At 39.1% G+C, this 9566-nt stretch overlaps 1 long non-coding RNA gene across 4 annotated transcripts; it reads right to left on the bottom strand.

The window, feature by feature from the left end:
* Positions 1 to 236: 236 nt before the first annotated feature.
* LOC108884094 (uncharacterized) lies at positions 237 to 7977 on the bottom strand. 4 transcript variants are annotated; one of them, XR_007813851.1, is made up of 9 exons: positions 7728 to 7977; positions 5629 to 5794; positions 5280 to 5370; positions 4642 to 5089; positions 3540 to 3987; positions 2592 to 3039; positions 1665 to 2091; positions 1060 to 1207; positions 238 to 788 (listed from the first exon to the last, which is right to left on the bottom strand). It is a non-coding gene; the product is annotated as an uncharacterized LOC108884094 (long non-coding RNA). The 4 variants fall into 4 exon arrangements; XR_007813849.1 differs by having other exon boundaries at positions 239 to 788; positions 1060 to 1210; positions 7728 to 7976; XR_007813850.1 differs by lacking the exon at positions 3540 to 3987 and having other exon boundaries at positions 237 to 788; positions 1060 to 1210.
* Between the last annotated feature and the right edge of the window lie 1589 nt (positions 7978 to 9566).

Genomic DNA, 9566 nt, shown 5'->3' with positions numbered 1-9566 from the left:
TATGACATTTTTTGACCGTTTTTGACGCCATACTATACTGACATTTTTTGACCGTTTTGACGACATACTATACTATGACATTTTTTCATTTTTTGACGCCATACTATACTATGACATTTTTTCATGTTTTTTGACGACATACTATACTATGACATTTTTTCATGTTTTTTGACGCCATACTATACTATGACATTTTTGACCGTTTTGACGCCATACTATACTATGACATTTTTTCATGTTTTTTGACGACATACTATACATTTTTTTTAAATCATTTTTAACGCCTATACTATGACATGTTTTTACCATTTTTTCATGTCTTGTTATACTATGACTTTTTTGATCGTTTTGGACACCACATTATACTATGCCATTTTTTGACCATTTTTGACGCCTAAACTACTTCTAAATTTACAGATAGACCCTTATTAATGGAAATTACTTTTATACTAAAGATACATTTGACTGTTACATCTTTTTTTCTGATATAACAAATGACTTTTAAATTACATTACTCCTGATAAGACAGATTGCTAATACCTTATTCCGAATTTTTGTGTGGCAGATTACTTCTTATTACTTCTGTTACATTGTTTTTGTTTATTTCAATGACATTTGAGAGACAGTTCAAGTGTCTTTCTTTCCTAATCATATTTTAATAACTGAATAAATTGTTTGTTGATGTGAAGTTTCAGAAATATTTTATTGATCTGTTTTTAAATATATCAAATAAAAATATTTTCTTACCATCACCATTTTGGTGGATCCTGTTGTTTCTGTGGATTCATCTGAAATACATGGAACATTTGTTTAAAACCAGGTTTTTCCAAACACCATGACAACAACATTAATCAAAAAAACTACTACTAATAAGGCATAACTAGTCATTATCTTTCTGATACTTTACAGTAACAGTCACTTTATGCAAATAAACTTCATTAATGGGTTATGTTTTGACAAATTATGAGCTATTCAGTCTGAAGATCTAACACTAAACATAAACAATTTAATGCCAGTGCTCTGTATTGGACAGCTGATGTAAAGCTGTTTCTGTATTACCTGGAGGCCTCAGTCCTGAATTCCTTGATTGTATGAGGAACTCCGTCACTGCAATTGTTGCACGTCTCTCCAATCATGGACCATGTCTCTGTGATTGCAGACGACGTCTTGGCAATCGTGAACAATGTCGTGGACAAAGTGGTGACACCTGCTGGAAAACAAAGTTAAACAAAGGAAAATGATCAATACACTACTATCTGTTCCTCTGACAGTTTAACTATGAAAACACAGAAATATTCAACATTACAGCTGAACCAGAACATTAGAGGACTATTTCAGAAAATGAACAGTCTATCAACTAATTCAACCCAACCAGTCGAGGCAGATGGCCGCCCAGCCTGAGTCTGGTTCTGCTGAGGTTTCAGCCTTGAAAGAGGAGTTTTTCCTCTTCACTGTCACCTAGTGCGCGCCTATGGTGGGATTTGATGGGTCTCTCTCTGAAAATATTACAACATATAGAGTTTGGTCTAGACCTGCTCTATATGAAGAGTGCCTTAAGATAACTTCTGTCACGATTTGGCTCTAAATAAATAAAACTGAATTGATCACTGAAGTCAGTGTCAGTGCTGTGTTGGACAGTTGATGTAAAGCTGTTAGTGAATTACCAGGAGGCCTCTGTCCTGGTCTCAAAGAACATCTTCATTGTGCGAAGACTCTCTGTGATCGCGGACAATGTCTCTGAGATTATGGACAAAGTCTCTGTGATCATGGACAATGTCTTTGTGACCGTGGACGATGTCTCTGAGATCATAGACGGTGTCTCTGTAACCATCGACAATGTCTCCATGATCGCGGGCAGTGCCGTCAAATCGGTGACCCCCGTCTCCGCCGATTCTATCGCAAGGTCTCTACGAAGCATGGGACAATGTCTCTGATCAAGGACAACGTCTCTCTCATCTTTGACAAAGTCTCTGCGATCATAGACAATGTCTCTGATCGTGGACGATGTCTCCCTCATCCTCAACAATGTCTCTCCGATCATGGACCATGTCTCTGCGATCGTGGACGATGACGTGGACGAAGTGGTGACACCTGGAAGAAATCAAAGAGAAACATACAAAGGAAAATTATAAATATTCTACTACCTATTCCTCATCAACATTTAACCATGAAAACACAGAGAAATGTTCAACATTATGTCTTACTATAACATAACATTTTTATTTCTGTTTTGGATTACAATTACTTACGCATTGTTTTCATATTACAGATTACTTTTACTGTTGCCTCTAATATTAGATTACTTTTATCATTACACGTTACTTTTCTTATTATGTATTACTTCTAAATTCACAGTTAATTTTTACTGCTGTAAACTACATCTAGTAACAGATTTCTTTGACTATTACATTGTACTTCTACTATGGCTAATAACTTTCACATTACTATTAATACAGATTACTTATGCATTATTTTTATATAGCAAATTAATTCTATTATAACACTTTTCTGACAAACTGAATACTGAACATAAACAGTTTAATGTCAGTGCTCTGTGTTGGACAGTTAATGTAAAGCTGTTAGTGAATTACCTGGAGGCCTCTGTCCTGGTCTCAAAGAACGTCTTAATTGTGCGAAGACTCTCTGTGATCATGGACTACGTCTCTGTGATCGTGGACAATGTCTCTGAGATTATGGACAAAGTCTCTGTGATCATGGACAATGTCTTTGTGACCGTGGACGATGTCTCTGAGATCATAGACGGTGTCTCTGTAACCATTGACAATGTCTCCATGATCGCGGGCAGTGCCGTCAAATCGGTGACCCCCGTCTCCGCCGATTCTATCGCAAGGTCTCTACGAAGCATGGGACAATGTCTCTGATCAAGGACAACGTCTCTCTCATCTTTGACAAAGTCTCTGCGATCATAGACAATGTCTCTGATCGTGGACGATGTCTCCCTCATCCTCAACAATGTCTCTCCGATCATGGACCATGTCTCTGCGATCGTGGACGATGACGTGGACGAAGTGGTGACACCTGGAGGAAATCAAAGAGAAACATACAAAGGAAAATTATAAATATTCTACTACCTATTCCTCATCAACATTTAACCATGAAAACACAGAGAAATGTTCAACATTATGTCTTACTATAACATAACATTTTTATTTCTGTTTTGGATTACAATTACTTACGCATTGTTTTCATATTACAGATTACTTTTACTGTTGCCTCTAATATTAGATTACTTTTATCATTACATGTTACTTTTCTTATTATGTATTACTTCTAAATTCACAGTTAATTTTTACTGCTGTAAACTACATCTAGTAACAGATTTCTTTGACTATTACATTGTACTTCTACTATGGCTAATAACTTTCACATTACTATTAATACAGATTACTTATGCATTATTTTTATATAGCAAATTAATTCTATTATAACACTTTTCTGACAAACTGAATACTGAACATAAACAGTTTAATGTCAGTGCTCTGTGTTGGACAGTTAATGTAAAGCTGTTAGTGAATTACCTGGAGGCCTCTGTCCTGGTCTCAAAGAATATCTTCATTGTGCGAAGACTCTCTGTGATCGTGGACTACGTCTCTGTGATCGCGGACAATGTCTCTGAGATTATGGACAAAGTCTCTGTGATCATGGACAATGTCTTTGTGACCGTGGACGATGTCTCTGAGATCATAGACGGTGTCTCTGTAACCATCGACAATGTCTCCATGATCGCGGGCAGTGCCGTCAAATCGGTGACCCCCGTCTCCGCCGATTCTATCGCAAGGTCTCTACGAAGCATGGGACAATGTCTCTGATCAAGGACAACGTCTCTCTCATCTTTGACAAAGTCTCTGCGATCATAGACAATGTCTCTGATCGTGGACGATGTCTCCCTCATCCTCAACAATGTCTCTCCGATCATGGACCATGTCTCTGCGATCGTGGACGATGACGTGGACGAAGTGGTGACACCTGGAGGAAATCAAAGAGAAACATACAAAGGAAAATTATAAATATTCTACTACCTATTCCTCATCAACATTTAACCATGAAAACACAGAGAAATGTTCAACATTACAGCTGAACCAGAGAAGTTAACAAAACATTTTATGCCATATTATACTAAGACATTGTCATGCCTTACTACAGTATAATACTTTACAGCATTTTTGATACTTCACTATACTACCCAACATGTTGAGGCAGATGGCCGCCCACCCTGAGCCTGCTTCTGTTCTAGGTTTCTAGCTCTTAAAGAAAGTTTTTTCTTGCCACTGTCGCCTAGTGCTGTTCATGGTGGGAATTGTTCGGTCTCTTTCTGTCAAATAACATAAAAGAGTACAGTCTAGACACCATACTACACCATGACATTTTTTATGTCTTACTACATTATGACTTTTTTGACAATTTTTGATGTTTTACTACTGTGATTTTTTCCATTCTACTTCTGAGATTACAAAGTACTTTTACATTACTTCTATTAATGTAGATGACATATACATTGTTCTTATATTGCAAATTACTTCTATTTATAACACTTTTCTGATAAACTGAATACTGAACATAAACAGTTTTAATGTCAGTGCTCTGTGTTGGACAGTTGATGTAAAGCTGTTTGTGAATTACCTGGAGGCCTCTGTCCTGGTCTCAAAGAACTTCTTCATTGTACAAAGACTCTCTGTGATCATGGACTACGTCTCTGTGATCGTGGACAATGTCTCTGAGATTATGGACAAAGTCTCTGTGATCATGGACAATGTCTTTGTGACCGTGGACGATGTCTCTGAGATCATAGACGGTGTCTCTGTGACCATCGACAATGTCTCCATGATCGCGGGCAGTGCCGTCAAATCGGTGACCCCCGTCTCCGCCGATTCTATCGCAAGGTCTCTACGAAGCATGGGACAATGTCTCTGATCAACGACAACATCTCTCTCATCTTTGACAAAGTCTCTGCGATCATAGACAATGTCTCTGATCGTGGACGATGTCTCCCTCATCCTCAACAATGTCTCTCCGATCATGGACCATGTCTCTGCGATCGTGGACGATGACGTGGACGAAGTGGTGACACCTGGAGGAAATCAAAGAGAAACATACAAAGGAAAATTATAAATATTCTACTACCTATTCCTCATCAACATTTAACCATGAAAACACAGAGAAATGTTCAACATTACAGCTGAACCAGAGAAGTTAACAAAACATGTTATGCCATATTATACTAAGACATTGTCATGCCTTACTACAGTATAATACTTTACAGCATTTTTGACGATGTCTCCCTCGATGTCTCCCTCATCCTCAACAATGTCTCTCTGATCATGGACGATGACGTGGACGAAGTGGTGACACCTGGAGGAAATCATTTGATCATATGACTTTTTTGACAGTTTTTGATGTTTTACTACTGTGATTTTCTCCATTCTACTTCTGAGATAACAAAGTACTTTTACATTACTTCTGTTAAAGTAGATGACATATACATTGTTCTTATATTGGAAATTACTTCTATTTATAACACTTTTCTGATATACTGAATATCAAAACATAAATAGTTTAATGTCAGAGCTCTGTGTTGGACAGTTGATGTTTAAGCGCTTTGTGAATTACCTGGAGGACTCTGTCCTGGTCTCAAAGAACGTCTTCCTCAGGTCTCTGTGATCGCGGACAGTGTCTCTGAGATTATGGACAAAGTCTCTGTGATCACGGACAATGTCTCTGATCGTGGACGATGTCTCTGAGATCATAGACGGTGCCGTGGACAAAGTGGTGACACCTGGAGAAAATCAAACAGAAACATACAAAGGAGAATGATCAATACACTACTACCTATTCCTCATCAACAGTTTAACCATGAGCTGGGATACACCCAGTGGCACTAAACGAAAAAACTGAAAGCGATTGCTGATATTAATAATTCAGCTCATCAACACATATTTTTCAGACTGGGTAGCAGTAGTCTAAGATACATTTGAACGTTCATGGCTTAATGTTACATTTTTTATGAACAGTTACAATTTGAGCGGCTGATTAAGAACGTCCTTAAGTGTTTGCATTAAAATCTAATGTTAACAACTGAGGTATTTTTCAGGTGAAGTGCAGATTTTTGTTGAACGTGCACTCTGAAAAAGCAACATAACACTTTCCTTCCTTCTCCTCTTTCCCGACTTGTTTTCCTGAGAAAAACAACTCGTAGGTGATGTCACTCTCAGTTCAGAGACCATACCTGTGGTCATTACAGGTGAACCAGAGGCCTGTACTATGAAGCGAGGTTACTGGCTTATCAGGTTAACTTCAGGAGTAACTTAGTGACATCAGGTGTAACTTCCCAGTTAACCTGTACTACGAAAAGTAGACAGGTTTTACCCAGGGTCTGCTGCAATTTACACTGTCTCTAAACTGCTCTGAGCAGTTTATGTTCGTGGTTAACTTGGTGTTACCAGTGTTACTTCTACCTAAGTACCGCCCCACAGGTGGAGCAACCAATCGATATTTGCACAACAACTGAGAAATGGGGGTGTGGGGGCATTATTATACTGAGAGACAATATAATGCGACAGGCTGTTGTAAGTGTAGACTACATACCAAAACATGCAGTATTAATGATGGGAAATATGAATGTGAACCACTTTATAGAATGTTTCTATTTGATCCAAGTTCAGTTTCCACTGAGGCTGAAATACTGTTAACATGATGTTCATACTGAACACAACAGCATTACATTCATACATATACAGCCTGAGAGTTCCAGGCAGAACATCGTTAACAGGAACAGCTCATTTTCAGAAAGGTGACCCACGTGTTGACTGTAATCCAAGTATCAGAAAAACTATTATGTTCTGTGTCCTTACATCTCATATTACAGATGAAGAACCCAGAGAACATGTGACAAGTCTCCCTGTCTTTGTTGGCAGCCGCGGTTTTACATTGTGTCGTTAGAGTCTCTTTAAATTCCTCGCAAACCGACAAAATTAACGTGCGCCTTTCATCTGAGAGATACGGTGCACGCCCGTTTTATGAACACGCACTAACTCTGATTAAGTTAACACTGACTCAAGTTACCGACATCTTAACCACCGTCGTACCGTTTAACACAGATCGAGGCAGTCAGGGTTTGACTTTCGTTGATAACACCGAGTTCAATAAGAGGAGGTTAAACTCCCTTTGTGGTACAGGCCTCAGAACATTCTCCAAACATTAGAGGAGTGTTTCAGAAAATGGGCTGTTTACTGTCACATATGACAAGAAAAAGCATCACATTGATTCTAATCACTAATACTAGACAAACAAAAGCTCGGCACTAACGCTAACGCTGACATCCAGGCGTAAAGCAGCCAGGTACAGACGCAATCTAACACAAAACGACCACAAATAGACACAAAACGATAACAACGACATGCTAGACCGCTATAAACTGACTTAAAAGGTGGAATACGAAGTTACAAAAACACGCAAAATATCGGTAAAGTGACTGTAAACAAATACAACAGAGATTTAAACCGACTATCAAGAGTGTGTTTTCACTCGCCCACGATGGGGGTCCACAACTCAAATAAGGGAAACACAAACACACTCTTACCCACACGATAAAAACAACTGAAAATTGGAATTAGGTGAAAGGTGACATTAAAAGAGAAGGCTAATGCTAACGCTCGCCACTAACGCAAATGCTAATGCTAGCCGGTAGTTAGCTCGCTCCTTAGCTTTACCTTCACGCTACAGGTGTATTCAGCGTACAGCCTCACTCCTGTTCGACAAAAAAGCAGCTCCAAAGCTTGTTTTAGCATCCAGGCTTCTTCGGTGATTAAGCTTTCTCACAGTACTGACAAACCGAAGCAACTCTTCAAACGTTGGTTTAAATGTGTTTCCGGCTTCCTTTCTCCGCCCCTCTGCGCTCCTCCCATAAGGTCATGACCGATGACGACACGCGATGCAGCCAATGACAACACGCGCAAGCCAACAACGGCAGAAAAATTCTGTTCCGCCTAGCAACCGCCTCTGATTGGTCTATCCACAGGAATGGTGGGATACCGTTAAGGTCTGGATCGTGGATGTATTTCATGGATATATTATGATAGAAAATAGAAAAATGCCCTTTTCTATCTTTGCTATCCCTGTTGCTGCTGTAACAATGTATACTGAGGGGAATTTATTCAGATTTGGCGCAAACATTCACTTGCAGTCGAAGATGAACTGACTAGATTTTAGTGTTTTAAGGTCAAAGGTCATCTTTGACCCTTGACCTTACAAAACATGTCACTCGAGAATTCATGCAGTAATTGCGATAAAAAGTGTGATAGGGTAAAATTATGAAGTGATAACATTTTATATCCAGCTTCACATTGACACTGTAATGTTCTGCAAAAACACTTTTCTGGAAGTTATTTGACGTCATATCTACAGGAACAGAAGGGGAGATTGTGACCATATTTCCTGCAACTTGACTGGTTGACAGAGGCGTACTGTACTATGAGGCGGTAATTCTAGTTAAAAAGTGAATCAGCCAGGACGGCGTGTTTCTTGCTTCATAGTGACCAATCAGCTTTTTCCAGTTATAACATCTAGATTGATGTAATTTCCACCTTAATACGCTCTGAGTAGTGTTGTCATTGTGTTGTCATCAGCCTGCCACCCACAACAGTGACATGTGAAGCTACGATAAACACACACACTTACTGCTGATCACTCACCTTTCCTTCCTCTAAATCAAAATGCTATAGAGTGTGTGTGTTATCATAACAGATGCAGTGTGTTTTGCACCATGTAACTAAGGAAGGGAAGCAGAGGGAGGAGGATGTAATAAGAACCCCCCCACACACAGCTGGTTGTTCATGTAGGACGCTTTGTAAGTGGACATTTTCTGTTGAAGGAAGGAAGTGTTGGAGCTCTGGTGATGCACTGTGGAAACCAGTCAGTCAGGTTTATTGAAACAAACTTATCTGATCGTGGATTGTAACATTTCCTCTTTTGTTTAAGGCGAGACTCTGTGACGTTAAAAAAAATCATCTCTTACAAATGAGCAGTTGAATTGTAAGAAATAAAAAGCACCTTTCCTCAGTTCAACACACTCAGGGGTATAACCAGGAGTTTATGGTGGCTAACGTTAGCAACCTAGATACATTTTGCTTCATAACTGACATGACTGAATTAGTTCACTGACTTTATGACTCTAATTTCCTTGTGCTACTGTTATGCTACATTTCAGTATTTGGCATTAATGTCGCCTCTTTTATCACAGATTGCTCAGGAAAAGTTCCATACAGTAGTTTTGCTTCAGATGTAATGTCACTAGTTTACCAAAGTGTTGGATGAATTAAAATTGTGGCCTGATGGTGGCGCCAGATGGAAAGTTGGAGGATCACCAGATAGTACAATTCATCATTTCATTATGGCTACCCATCCAATAGTTGAGACATTCACTGTGTAGACTGGTATGTCATTCTACAGCCACGCCTCTAAAAAGGATCATTATTTTAATAATGATTTCATCCACATCAGCCTGAGATCAAAGTGTCAGTGCTTGTTGGCCTGAATCGCTGCCTCGTGTC

Source organism: Lates calcarifer, linkage group LG9 (assembly GCF_001640805.2).
Source record: "Lates calcarifer isolate ASB-BC8 linkage group LG9, TLL_Latcal_v3, whole genome shotgun sequence".
NCBI lineage: Eukaryota > Metazoa > Chordata > Actinopteri > Centropomidae > Lates > Lates calcarifer.
This window is presented reverse-complemented; position numbering and strand designations above follow the sequence as displayed.